Genomic DNA, 13,258 nt, shown 5'->3' on the forward strand with positions numbered 1-13,258 from the left:
GTTTACAAACTGCTGGACAACGAATGTTTTCTCATCGGGGAAAACCAAATTCAGCAGTTCACCACTTTCGGCCAAGCGAATCAACTCTTTAGCTCTTTTGAGTCTATTTTCTTCCTGGTGCGGTGTAAGCTCTTGTACTTTCTGGAATTTCAATGGCTTCACCCTCATTTTTCAGTATTTGTCGAATGGAATATTGCGATATGTTCAGCTCAGGATCCAATGTTAGGCCACTGCGATGCGGGTTTCGATCAAGTCGCTTCTTTACTTTTCGAACCATTTCTGCTGATGTTGCTGTTTTCTTACGTCCACTTCCTTAACGTCGGGCTACTCTACCAGTATCACGGTAACAAGCGATGATACGAGACACAAAAGACTTATTCACATTTTAATGCTGGAGTGCTCTAACGATGACCACTTGTGGTTTTCCAGCCAAATATAAAGAAAACACACTATCACGCTTGAATTCCATCACGAATAACTTTTTTCAGTAAAATTCTCGCCTAAAATGCTTATGTACGCTTGTGAACAATATAATGAGCTGTAACTGGAATAATTTTAGCAGCTCTCGGACGAGTGTCTTAGAAATGACAGCAGTCTGCAGTTGTTTGGAGTTTGTTTGTTGTATGTTTTATCCGATCTTGTGCTTAAGATTATCACATGCGTAATATGCACTCCACAACAATAATTTTTGGTACCAGATATCGAATACAGCTCATAAGTAAGTAGTTAAAATTATGTCAATAACGGTTCGGATTGGATATGTCTCTCATATATCTTCAACCGATTTCGGGTAATTGTGCACCAAATGACCAATATAAGTGCAAATGACCTGAATTTTGGTACATCCCTCCGAATTCAGTCTAGAAGCAAGTACATCAAAATTGGAGAAAATCTGTGCCGATATAGCTATAGCTCCCATGTATATGTTTCATCCGATTTGGGGTTTTAAGTCCCTCACATGCGTAATATGGATAATATTTATCAGATACAGCTCAGATTTGGATGTAGCCATATATATCTTTGTCGAATTTCACGTTTTTTGCGCACTAAATGGCTAATATCGGTACAAATGGATTGGATTTTGGCACTTCCTAAAGAATTCAGCCTAAAAGTAAGTGTTTCAAATTTTGGTGAAACTCGGCTCAGATATAGCTATATATCCCATATATATATTTCATCCGATTTGTTGTCAAAGTTTCTCAAATGCGTAACATGTAATCCACCACAATGATCTTTGATACCGGATATCAGATACAGGTCGAAAATACCACTGCCAAATATAATCGAGATCGCCTCAGATATTAATAAACCTTCGATATATATCTTCATCCGATTTTACGATTATTACGTACCATATATGTAATATCAGCCCAAATTATTGGATTTTTTCATATTCAACCGAATTTTACCATTTGGTGAAACTCGGTTTGGTATATCTATTGCTTCAATAAATATATATTAATATAATTCTTATCAAAGTCATATTATGCTCTATACAACAATGTTATTTGGTTCAAAGTTGGTATGATCTACTTTACATAAATTCCCAATATAGTGACGTAGGGTATCGTATAGTCTGTCCGGCCCGAATTTGACCTTTCCTTACTGGTTTAAAATGTTTTCTCTTTTAATGTTTCTCTTTATACACGTACATTTCTGTGTCACAAAATATCACATAATCGCCAAAAAAACACAACCTCCCTAGATCCCTGTCGTTCATTCTCAAAATGTACTAACACACACACATACATAAAACTACTGTCATATTGTAAATCCACCTAATACTCGTTCTTATCATGGCAGTTATTTGCAACTGTCATTGCTAAACTCATTTTGACTGCTTAAGCAAATTCAATTTTCTTTTCAGTGTGCATTTGGTAAATAGTTAGTTTCCTTTTCGTATTATTATAATTTTATAAACTGAAATACAATTTATTTTGCAATTTGTTGCAAGAAACAGAATGCAGAGAAGTAGGAGATGAATAAAAAATAATAATACAGAAAAAAAAACAGAACATAAGAAATGCCAACTAAAATGAATGCCTAAAGAAATAAGCAACACAATTTGTTGGCACAAAAAAGAAAGAGGGGGGTATTATTGTGTGTGTGTGTGTGTTTGAAAAGAAAATATGAGAAAAATTCTTTAAGTGAATTGGGGTCGATTATGAGATAACCTATACGAGCACTACACAATATCCAATGCAAATAATTCATTGCATTGTAGAGGGTATAACTTAGAGGTCCAATAGTCATACACTTTCTTCAACTCAAGGTCAGTTATATATAATGTAAAGTAGCAAATAAATACCCGAACTTATCATTACATCTTATAACGCTGTGTGTTGGAGAACAACTCGATATATTGATCCCGGACATAGGCTGTTATATATGCACTTTCCTATCTGGCCGAGCTGAGTCGTTCTAGCTATATGTGTTCGTCCATCTGTCGTGTTGTTTTTGGAGATTATCGTAACATATTCAAGGGCTTAATTGACTAAAAATTCTAGAGGTTGCAAGTAAAGCACATTCCACACAGAAATTGAGGTTAAAGATTTGGACGGAGGAAGGTAATAAAGTTGAAAATGCCAATTTTATATCGCATATACTATGGTGTTGTAGGGTCGCCACCGCATTGCTTTTGCTTACTTGATTTAAATTATACTGTAAACGCTTATACTAAAAGGATCTTGACAGAAATATTAACGATTCATTGAGATACTAGAAAAGTATCTCGGTAGAAGATGTATGCTTTCGAAAACCTCTGGGTCAAATGGAAAAGTCTTAAAGAGCAATATTTTAGATTCGGAAATCGGTATGCCTATCATTTTAACACTCCTGCATGAATATGTCGCTGGAATGCTTGCAAAGGAAAAACATCCCGATTTTCAGCATTTAATAATTAAGCCACAATTTCCAACCTAATGATTTACTATTTGGCCTTTGGTGTTCTAAGAATCTATTTCTGTAAAAAAATAGTTCTACAATTTCAGTATTCCTCAAAATTAATGGCTCTTTAAGATTTCTAGAAATTTAAAAGTTTGAGAGGCAATTTTGAGAGAATTCATACAATTTATTGTGATTAGATGAAAATTCAACTGTATAAGGGTGACGACCGATTTTAAATGATTAAAAAGGTCTTGACAATTTATATTATAACAAGTAAAAAATCAGCTTTTATATCCTCCACCATTTGGAAGGAACTTTAAAAATTAAAAAAAAAAAAAATCCGTCGAAAAATACCGCTCAAATGAAATCCGTTATATGGGCGCTATACGAGGACGTGTGATTTGTTAAGTAATTTGTGCCATAGGCTGTAGTAACGGTTCCGAACTTAATATACACAATTTGAAACAATTCCGGTGAATAATGACAAAAAATTATGAAAATACAGAATATATGGGAGTACTCTTATATTGGCGATATACCAAGACGTGGAGGTATTTAGAAAACTCTCTTCTTGGGGGTAAAGTAATCAGAAGGAAAACCTTGTGTGGGTTCTAAGACAATTCCATTCAAAAATTAGGCTGAAATCATTGAAATACCGAATATCGGGGGCTACCATTATATGGGGGTATACGATATTGTGGACCGATATGGCCTATGTTCGAACTTGACCTGCCTGCAGGTCTTTCTGGGATCTAAAATTATTATTTCGATGAGTTACAAACGGAATGACGAACTAAATATACCCTCCATACTATATATGGTGGAGGGTATTAAAATAGGGCACATTGGTATATTTTGGTTGCAATATACTATTAAAATGATGGAGAATATAAAGAAAATTGTCCACAATTCCGAAACCACCACTATTTTTTTACTATTTGCGGGAGTTTCGACATTGACTGTGTTTAAACAACAAGACGTGTTGTTGTTATTTTAAAAATAAGATTTATTTTCAAATCAATTGAGACATTATTTTGTTATTTAGAACCAAGACATACAGAAGGTTGAATAAGAAGACAACTCTACTACACTTCTGTGGTTTAACTCTGAATTTTAAAACACAGTTACGTATTTTGACAGCAGACTTAATAGTCAGATGGGCTTACTGGCCGACCTTATTTAGGCCTTGTGCACTACATTGATATTTTCGATCTCGATAAATTTGGTAAAGCTGTTTCTAAGCTCTGTATGATATACTTTCTCAAATATTGGTATTATTCATTGTTTATTACTGCCATGGAGGAAAAATTTAACAAATCGGATGAACATAGTTATATATCTAAACCGATTTGAAGTAAATCTGAAGTACATGCTTCTAGTCTGAATTCGGCTGGAAGTGCCAAAATTTACTCCATACGGACTGACATTAACTATCTGGTGCACAATAAACGTAAAAACGGTCGAATATATATGAGAGCTATATCCAAATCTGAACCGATCTCAATAAAATTTGGCAAATATATTTCTGAGCTCTATGAGATATCTGGTACCAAATAGATGGTTGTAGATGGCATTTTAGGGACAATAGGGACATTAACACCAAATAGTATGAAACATATATTAGGAAGCTATAACTATACCTGATCCGATTTTCACCGAATTGGATATACTTGTTTCTAGCCTGAATTCGGTCGGATGTACCGAAACACATCCTATTTGGATGAACATTGCAAATTTGGCGCACAATAAATTTCAATTCGCACGGAGATTTATATGGAAGCTATATCCAACTCTGAACCGATTCTTACCAACTACAGCAGAGTTCGTCCTTGGGCCAATCAAATGTTGTTTGGAAAATATCATCTCAAACTGATAATAAATGCAACTTCTATTTTCTTCATAAAATACATAGACGGAGGGACAGATGGTTTAACATGCATAAATCGACTCAGAAAGTGATTATATGAGGATCCTCAAATGAAACTATGGGTCTATATCGCTTTCTTCTCTATGTAACAAGCAGATGTCAAAAGATATAATGCCCTGGCTGCTTTAAAAAGTCACAAGTAAGAAAAGGTTATGTCCGGCCGGGCCGAACTCTCAATACCCCTGAGGTAAAGAAAACATTTATAAACAAAAGAATTTAATATTCGAACGTGTCCCCCTTATACTACAAATAGCAGTAAGATCGTTGGAAATGTCCGCCCGTCTGTCTGCCTTTCTGTCTGTCAGGTGCGCACGATATCTCCCGAATTGGATCCGATTTGATCCCAACTTGGTAAACCGTAATATTATTGCCAAAATTAGATCGAGTTCGGAGATGAACAAGCAATATCGGTCCACTCCTTCAGGTATATCTCACACAAAATGTCAGCATTTTTAAAGAAAATATTTTACTGCACAGAAAGAGTAAGGATAATCCGAATAACCTTGAGGCTCATAAAGCGAATTTAACATCCAACTCCAATCAGACTTATCATATCTCAATATTTCTATCAACAGAAGATCTGTTATAGAGATCGGGCCATTCCTTCTAGTACCACCCCCACAAAGGATCCAAGTCTTGAAGAACCAAAACAATCATAAAATCCGAAATAAGTATTATTTTCTCTTTATATTTCAAACATAACAATATTTTGATTAACCCAAAGTCTGGTGTAAAGATGAGATATATTGGTCAGCTCCTTCTGGTAACAGCCCCACAAAAGTTGGAAATTTTCAAAAAATATTTTACTACACAGAAAGAGAAAGGATAATCCGATTGTGCTACAACTTTACAAATCCTACTATTTGCTTTAGTATTAGATCAGGTGCGAAAAGGGACAATATTGGTTTACTCCATTAAGTACCACCCCACCAAAGGGTCAAAATTGTGAATATTTATAACTCTTATAATATGTGATGTGAGAGTCCGATTGTCTTCAAATTACACACATCACTATATTTTTATTAACCCAAGGTCTAGTTTGAAGATGAAATATACCGGTCCACTCCTTCCACTCCCACCAAGGGGGAACATTTCGATTATCCATTAAGCTCATAAAGCGCGAAATTAATGTCGGATTTCATTCAGACTTGGCATATCTTAATATTTCTCGCAAGACAAAATCTGTTACAATAATGGTAGAGATCTTCTGGTACGTCCCCCATAAGGGGTTCAAGATTTTGAAATGCAGAACGCTTAAAGGAAGGGAAATAGGAAGCCAACTCTCTTCAAATTTCACGCATACAAACATTTTTGCTAACACAAGATCTCTTGTGAAGATAATATATATGCGAACTCCTTCTGATACCTCACCCACAAAGGGTCACCATTTTCAATACTATTATCTGTCATATCTTGCGAAACTATTGAGCTGGTTTTCTAACAACTGTCACATATCTCATATAAAGTGAAGGAAGTGCTCGATAAAGTCCCATGCAACCGATACGAAATTGACAATATTGGCACATTCCTTCGGAACCAATTCTATAGAGGGTTAACAATTTGAATAATTATAACATAAGTCAAAATATATTGAAATAATCGAACATTGGCTAAGGGTATACATCTGTCGGTAAAACGTGAACCTACGTAGACAATACCATAAGGAATCTCAAATAAGAAAATAATTCCGCAGATAATTTGATTAAAAACATTAAAACACCGAATGTCCGGAGGCGCCGCTATATTGTGTTTATAGAAAAACTTGGACTAATGTATGCACTGTTCCATCACGATGTTAATTTCCATTACTAAACTACAAATAACGAATTTTAAAAAAAAATCTGATAAAAAATTGGGCTCAAATTATCGCAATTCAAACAATTCTGTTAGAAGATGGGCTAAATCGTCAAAATACGTTTATTTCGAGGTACCGTTATATGGGGCCTAACCAAAATCGTGGACCAATATTGCAGAGCTTCGAACACGAGCTTCTTTAGACGGACTGATATGGTCCAATCGACATCAGATTTTACGTTGATAAAGAATATATTTAATTTGTTGAATATAAAATGATACTTGCGATGGGAGTTGTAGGTATGGTGGAGAATTTGCAGAATTTAAAGATTCTGTGATTCCATTTTTGGAGGTTATGTTAAAAAATATTTAAAATATTATGAAGCCGCGAGAAATCTATTTTTAATTGATATAAAACCAGTAAAGAAAGTCTATAAATCGGACGGAGCCGACCTTATGATACCCTACACATAAAAAAATAAACAGAATTTGTGATAATTACATCATACCAATTATGATCATATTTATAATTAAAAGTCAGGAGGATTAATATAAGAGAGGAATATTCTCCTCTGGTTCTAAATTTGCCGAGGCATTTGTACCTTTGCGATTCGGGCTTATATGTTTACATATTTGGTGCACAATTAACTTAAAATCGGATAAAAATATATATCAAATCTGATCCGATCTCGATAAAATTTGTCAAAGGTCAGAAATACCTGTGAAAATGCTGTATTTGATATATTTTCTCGAATATCGTTGTTAAGGAGTGTATATTACGACTGTGGACAATAAACAGAACAAATCGGATGAACAAGATATATAGAGGATGTGGCTATATCTGATCGACGGCTTTATCTATCGATTTTCAAATTGACATACTTGTTTCTAGGCTCAATTTGGTCGTACGTGATAAATTCCATCCCATTTGGAATAATGTTACACATTCGGTGCACAATAAAAGGCAAATCGGACGAAGATATATGCAGGAGCTATATCCAAATCTGAAAGTATCTCGATAAAATTTGAAATTTGGCAAAGATATTTCTGAGCTGTATTTGATATATTTCTTCAAATATCGCTGTTACAGAGTGCATATTACGTATTACGTCTGCGGAGGACAAAAATAAAAAATCTGATGAACAATATATATGTGTGCTATATCTATATCTAATGCGATTTCGATCATAGTTGGCATCTTTGTTTCCAGCTGTAATTTGGCCGTATGTGCAAAATTACATACTATTTGGGCTGATATTACACGTTTGGTGCATAATAAAAAGCAAATCGGACGATCATATATATGGGTGCTATATCTAAAGTTTGATTGATTATCTCAAATTCCAATATTGTCCGTTCTTGGGTCAAACGGATTGCTTGTGCAAATAAATGCGATATGTACGTTGTTTACAGAAATACGTGGACAGACTGGCTGACATGCATAAATCTACCCGATCCTTGCTCAGATCATTTGCTTTTGATCATTTATAAAGCTCTATCAATAACATGCCATAATCCTGTCTTTATAAAGAACTAAGAGAGAGAGAGAGAGAGAGAGAGAGAGAGAGAGAGAGAGAGAGAGATCCGTTGCCACAAAGAATGATTTCCATAATGAATACTAAAATATTCGGTTTTGAGATTACTGCCTGCTATAGGGTACAAGAAAACAAGAACATTTTTGTAATTGAATGTCATGCCACACTGACTGCCTACAGTGTTACACGACTGCGCCAGTGGCATTGTCACGCTATGCCACATAAATGTTGTTGCAATGCTGCAACATCACGCAGTAAACCCACTTCGTTGTGTTAGTGTGTGTGTGTCACATTTTGTGTAGGTGAGTGCAGCAAATAGGCAAATGCAATTGTGGCAGTTTTTTCCTTTTGCTGCTTATTGCAAATTACAAAACAAAACATAAAACAGAAGAAATGAACAACGCAATAACAACAGCAACGCGTTGTGGTTTTACTCTTCGCTTCGTTTGGCTTCGTTTGTTCGTGGGTTTGTTCGTTAGTTACCATCTGCTAGTTAGTGTGTTGCCTCTTTTGCCTTTGCCATTCCATTCACTGACTGCATTATGCAAAACTAATAAAATTGGTGGTAAAGTTATCAAATCACTGGTAAATTTCATTAGCCTTGCCTTCGCTCGGCGATAAACAAACAGAGCAATAACCAAACATAAATAAATGAATGAATGCGCTAGATGAAAGGAAACTTTCTAATGAAGTTGGCTAGCAAACAAATAAAACTACAACCATAATTGCAGCAATTTCAATGGAATTAAGTCTTTTTTAAGGGTGCATACGTTTTTTATATTCTCACAATTTCAATGGTATTAAATCTTTTTTAAGGGGGCATACGTTTTTTATATTCTCACCGTTATGGTAGCACAGGGTAAATATGATTTTATACAGCTAGAATGTGGCAGTCCGACTTGAAGTATCCGTATTAATAAAAACTTTGAATATCGTAATATTTTTAGAAACTTTCATCGAGTTCAAAGATGGGTTAAAATCTTCCATTCCTTCCGTTACCTACCACATACACAATAAATCATATCTTGTACAGAAAGCAGAGGGATTAGTTGTCTTCGTAATATTTATACAAGATGTCCTATAAAAAAATCACCATATCGACAAACTCCTTCAGGTACAATTATAGTTTTCATTTTTCGTTAAATATCAACCTTTAATTTCAATCTTTTACAAAGCCCACAAAATTTTTATACCCTCCACCCTACATAGTATGGAGGGTATATTAAGTTCGTCATTCCGTTTGTAACTCATCGAAATAATCATGTCAGACCCAACATAGTATATATATTCTTGATCAGCGTGAAATTCTAAGACGATTTAGCCATGTCCGTCTGTCCGTCTGTTGTAATCACGCTACAGTGTAAACGAATTAAGATAGGAAGCTAAAATATTGCACAGATCCCTCTTTTGTCTGCAGGTCAAGTTCAAAGATGGGCTATATCGGTCCACGATATCGTATGGCCCCCATTCAACGGTACCCCACGGTATTCGTTATTTTGATGATTTTCTAATGGAATGGTCTGAAAATCCACACAAGAAGTTTCTTGTGGGTACTTTATGCCTTGGAAGAGAATTATCTATATAGGTCCACGATATCGTATAGTCCCCATATAACGGTACCCTCTGATATTCGGTATTTTGATGATTTTAGCCACATTTTTTCAACGGAATTGTCTGATAATCCACACAAGGAGTTCCGTGTAGGTACTTTATGCCTTGGAAGAGAATTATCTATATAGGTCCACGATATCGTATAGTCCCCATATAACGGTACCCCCCGATATTCGGTATTTTGATGATTTTAGCCACATTTTCCAATGGAATTGTCTGATAATCCAAACAAGGTGTACCTTGTGGGTAGTTTTTATCTCGGAAGAGAATTATCTATATAGGTCCACGATATCGTATAGCCCCCATATAACGGTACCCCCGATATTCGGTATATCGATGATTTCAGCCTCATTTTTCAATGGAATTGTCTGAAATTGTACACAAGAGGTTCTTTGTGAGCAGTTTACCCCCTGACATATATAGGTTAACGATATCGAATATCCCCCATATAAAAATCCACACAAGGAGTTCTTTCTGAGCACTTTAACCTCTGATAGATAATTGTCTATATAGGTCCACAATAGCGTATATCCCCCCATATATCGGCACCTTCCGATATTAGATATTTTAAAGATTTTAACAGAATTTTTAATGGATTTAATTTTTTGAAAATTTTCTAATTCGTTCCAAATGGTTGTTTATATTAAAACTGTACAATATAGATTCAACAAAAGAAATTTGTGCAACCATAAAAAAATTGAGCCTTCCTTCCGTCACCTGCCTATGGAGGTTGTATCCTCCACCCTACTATTCAGGATGTATTGATTGCGATTAAGTTAGTAACTCCTCGAAATAAACATTTTTGAACCCATAAAGTACATGTATTTCGGACCAGCATAAGATTCTGTGTCAATGTTCAAAAATTTACTCAAATGTATTTTTATACCTTCCACCATATTATGAAGGGTATTTTAAGTTTGTCATTCCATTTGCAACGCCTCAAAATATACATTTTATACCATTAATCGGCATAAAATTCTGAGGAGGTTTTTGGTAGTGAAAATTGATCTGGTATAGCACTTATATAATTTGGCAGTTTGAGGTCCTAGTATTTAGGACACATCCTTGCAGATATATCTATACACGTCCAAGACTTTTTTCCCCAGAATTTTGAATAAGTTGGTATTTGGTATTTGTTCGTAATGGGTACTACTTCCAATGAAAAAAGATGTACAGGTCCATCGTATAGCCACCATAAAATGGTGTTATATGGAATTTTTTGAAGCCTCCACCATACATAGTATGGAGGGTATATAAAGTTCATCCTTCCGTTTTTAACTCATCGAAATAATAATTTTAGACCCAATAAAATATATTTATTCTTCATCAGCGTTAAGATAGGAAGCTAAAATTTTGCATAGATCTCTCTTTTGTCTGCAGCCAGGTCAAGTTCGAAGTTCATTCGGTTTTTTTGATGATTGTAGCCAATTTCTTCAAGGAAATTACCTGAAAATCTACAAAAGAAGGAAGAGTATTGTCTATATAGGTTCACGATATCGTATATCCCCAGTATAAAGGTATCTCCCTATAATCGGTATTTTGATGATTTTAGCTACCTATTTCAATGGAGTTGTCTATAAGAGAAATGCCAATATACAGGCTTGCCCATATTCGACGGACCCATGGGCCCATTCCAATCGACGAGGCTTGTCCGCAGGCAACATTCTTTGCGTCAATTGAATTTTGTACGGGAGCAAATGCAAATCTATGCGAATAATACGTTGTAAAGTGGACCGAGCCATGCCCAACTGCTGAGAACGGCGTTTTTGGGATGTTCTTGAGGACATCTAGAAGGCGCACTTCTCACATTTTTTAATGTTTTAAAAGCACGTTGAGTTTTCACAATTGACTTCTTCTGTTCTTTTTTCAAGTTTCGCCTGATTCTTTTTTCAAGTTTCGTATTTTAATATTGTTATGGCTTATCACAAAATTTGCCTATCCTGGTATTTTCGGTATTTTTTAAGATTTTAACAGAATTTTTAACGGATTTTTTTTTTAATTTCCAAATTCATTCCAAATGGTGGAAGGTATTCAAAGTTCGGCCCGGCCATACTTACTGCTTTTTTACTTGTTACGAAACTAAGATCGAGATCGAAAAGGGACAATTGTTTCTTTTGTACACCTCTTCATTCAAATTGTCAATTTCACATTTCCTCCATGTCTTTTATTGAAAGCGGGGAGTGGCAGAGTATTAGCTAAGTGACAAACTGGTGCCTTCGTCAAATTTTGCCAAATTGTATCGAGATCGGTTCAAATTTGGATATGACTCCCATATTTTTTAGATTTACAGGATGAGATAAAAAACCTGCAACAAAGTCAAACGCCGGGAATGAGCCAAATAGTTTCTTTGTACACATCTTAATTAAAATTGTCAATTTCTTATTTCCTCCATGTCTTTTATTGAAAGCCGGGAGTTGATTGTGACTAGATTTCGTTAGTTTTTGCCAAATTTTATCGATATCGGTTCAAATTTGGATATGACTCCCATATATTCATCCGATTTTAGATTTACAGGGTGAGATAAAAAAAACCTGTAACAAAGTCAAACGCTCTAATTTTTACATTTTTTTTTTAATTTTATTGAATGAAAGCAAAAAACGTCGGAAATAGCATTAAATTACAAAATAAATTTAGATTTGTTCGAATTGGTCACCTTTGGCACGAATTATGGCCTTCAAACGGCCAATGAAGCCGTCACACGCTGCTCTGCGGTATTCTGACTTATTCCCGGCAAGGCGCTTGCTTGAGGTGATCGACACTTTGGTATGTTTTAATGTCAACCTTGCAACAAGCGGACGGACATAGTTAGATCGACTAAGGAAGGGTCTAGCAAAAATATTTCGAGGTGTTTCAACGTTTTTGGTCCAATAACACTTTTCATACGCCCAATAAATAATGTAAAGGGGATAAATTGTTATGGTGCAGGGTATGAATAAAAACAAGGTGTAGGCAAACAGTATTTGCTAAGTGACCCAGCCGGGTCATCTGGTGTCTTCGTTTGCTTGCAAAGCAGAATTTTTTATGGAATTGTGCCTGGAACTGAGATGTAGCATTCCAGCACCTGGATCTACATTGAAAATACAAATTTGTATATCAAAAGACACTTTTTTAAGAAATAATGCAAATATAGAACTTTTATGGCAAATTTTGTGACAAAAGGGATTATATCCTCGAAAATGTATTTAAAGCCCTGAAAAATAATAAATCGGCAGGTTTTAAATCCTAGGTGCTTTCTTTGTGACCACTTATCCCCATTTAAACTATCGCTTTCACTATTTCCAAATTTGTTAGTAACTGTTTCGTTTGCATCCCTTTTAAATGTTTAAGGTGTATACACAAATGAAGTTTCCCTTCGTGATGATTATGTTCTTCCCCCTTTATTTACAAACTATTACCCATAGGCATCCATTCCTTTTTTAATCGTACAAATGAACACATCAGTGGCTCATTTAATGGCAATAAAATGGTTTGCTAAAAAAAACGTCTTTGCTATATGGGAGTACAA

The sequence above is a fragment of the Musca domestica genome, unplaced genomic scaffold (assembly GCF_030504385.1).
Source record: "Musca domestica strain aabys unplaced genomic scaffold, Musca_domestica.polishedcontigs.V.1.1 87, whole genome shotgun sequence".
Taxonomy (NCBI): Eukaryota; Metazoa; Arthropoda; class Insecta; order Diptera; family Muscidae; genus Musca; species Musca domestica.